At 42.6% G+C, this 2,500-nt stretch overlaps 1 protein-coding gene across 1 annotated transcript in view; it reads right to left on the reverse strand.

The window, feature by feature from the left end:
- The window catches only part of atl1 (atlastin GTPase 1), a 31,293-nt gene that overhangs the window by 23,159 nt on the left and 5,634 nt on the right, over positions 1 to 2,500 (reverse strand). The gene's annotated exons all lie outside the window — the stretch shown is intronic.

Consider the following 2,500-nt stretch of genomic DNA (forward strand, 5'->3'; position numbering starts at 1 on the left):
GGACACAGATGTAGACCAGCATGAGTCAATACATAGATTTAGGTTAGGGAGTATTGGTGCATTCCCAGAAGCATTTAACTGTGCTGTCTTTCCCTGCTTTTAGTCTCTGAATTCACTCATTTGTGTATATATATCATTGGCTGGCCTGTATCTATGTATTGTCTCATGCTGGTCTATATTGGGGTGACAGGGTAGCCTAGTGGTTAGAGCGTTGGACTAGTAACCGAAAGGTTGCAAGTTCAAATCCCCGAGCTTACAAGGTCAAAATCTGTTGTATTGTCTCATGATGGTCTATATCATTGCAGCCAATGATATTGTCTCATGCTCATGCCAGCCAATGATATAGACCAGCATGAGACAATACGTAGATACAGGCCAGCCAATGATATAGACCAGCATGAGACAATACATAGATACAACAGATTTTGAATCCACTAGGCTACCCTGTCGCCCCAATATAGATGAGACAATACATAGATACAGGCCAGCCAATGATATATATACACAAATGAGTGAATTCAGAGACTAAAAGCAGGGAAAGACAGCACAGTTAAATGCTTCTGGGAATGCACCAATAGTCCCTAACCTAAATCCCACATCATCCGATAATCTTAATCATCACATTATGTCACTGCAGGACGCTGATGGAAAGTTTACAGCATGTGGCTTTCATGCTGAGAGTTGGGTCCTAACCAGGTCAAAGGGACACGAACCCATGCCAGTCCCAAAAGCCAAGTATGACTGCTGGATCAAAGGGACTCGAACCCATGCCAGTCCCAAAAGCCAAGTATGACTGCTGGATCAAAGGGACACGAACCCATGCCAGTCCCAAAAGCCAAGTATGACTGCTGGATCAAAGGGACACGAACCCATGCCAGTCCCAAAAGCCAAGTATGACTGCTGGATCAAAGGGACACGAACCCATGCCAGTCCCAAAAGCCAAGTATGACTGCTGGATCAAAGGGACACGAACCCATGCCAGTCCCAAAAGCCAAGTATGACTGCTGGATCAAAGGGACTCGAACCCATGACAGTCCCAAAAGCCAAGTATGACTGCTGGATCAAAGGGACTCGAACCCATGCCAGTCCCAAAAGCCAAGTATGACTGCTGGATCAAAGGGATACGAACCCATGCCAGTCATGACATCACTGTGTTCTCTGAACATTAACACTTCCTGTATCTCCAGCACTGGGTCTGGAGCTGAGAACCACTATCTCACAAATACATGTGACCCTCCCAAACGTTTAAGCCAGCTGCACCACCCAAAAAGCTGCCTGCTACTCTCCGTTTATCATATATGCATAGTCACTTTAACTATACATTCATGTACATACTACCTCAATTGGGCCGACCAACCAGTGCTCCCGCACATTGGCTAACAGGGCTATCTGCATTGTGTCCCACCACCCACTTCTGCTACTCTCTGTTCATCATAAATGCATAGACACTTTAACCATATCTACATGTACATACTACCTCAATCAGCCTGACTAACCGGTGTCTGTATGTAGTCTCTCTACTGTATATAGCCTCTCTACTGTATATAGCCTCTCTACTGTATATAGCCTCTCTACTGTATATAGCTTCTCTACTGTATATAGCCTCTCTACTGTATATAGCCTCTCTACTGTATATAGCCTCTCTACTGTATATAGCCCCTCTACTGTATATAACCTCTCTACTGTATATAGCCTCTCTACTGTATATAGCCTCTCTACTGTATATAGCCTGTCTACTGTATATAGCCTCTCTACTGTATATAGCCTCTCTACTGTATATAGCCTCTCTACTGTATATAGCTTCTCTACTGTATATAGCCTCTCTACTGTATATAGCCTCTCTACTGTATATAGCCTCTCTACTGTATATAGCCTCTCTACTGTATATAGCTTCTCTACTGTATATAGCCTCTCTACTGTATATAGCCTCTCTACTGTATATAGCCTCTCTACTGTATATAGCCTCTCTACTGTATATAACCTCTCTACTGTATATAGCCTCTCTACTGTATAAAGCCTCTACTGTATATAGCCTCCCTACTGTATATAGCCTCTCTACTGTATATAGCCTCTCTACTGTATATAGCCCCTCTACTGTATATAGCCTCTCTACTGTATATAGCCTCTCTACTGTATATAGCCTCTCTACTGTATATAGCCTCTCTACTGTATATAGCCTCTCTACTGTATATAGCCTGTCTTTTTACTGTTGTTTTATTTATTTACCTACCTATTGTTCACCTAACACCTTTTTTTGCACTATTGGTTAGAGCCTGTAAGTACGCATTTCACTGTAAATTCTACTACACCTGTTGTATTCAACATTTCACTGTAAGGTCTACTACACCTGTTGTATTCAGCATTTCACTGTAAGGTCTACTACACCTGTTGTATTCAGCATTTCACTGTAAGGTCTACTACACCTGTTGTATTCAGCATTTCACTGTAAGGTCTACTACACCTGTTGTATTCAGCATTTCACTGTGAGGTCTACTACACC

Source organism: Oncorhynchus mykiss, chromosome 19, assembly GCF_057628025.1.
Source record: "Oncorhynchus mykiss isolate SJ-2025 chromosome 19, ASM5762802v1, whole genome shotgun sequence".
In the NCBI taxonomy this organism is placed as follows: Eukaryota; Metazoa; Chordata; class Actinopteri; order Salmoniformes; family Salmonidae; genus Oncorhynchus; species Oncorhynchus mykiss.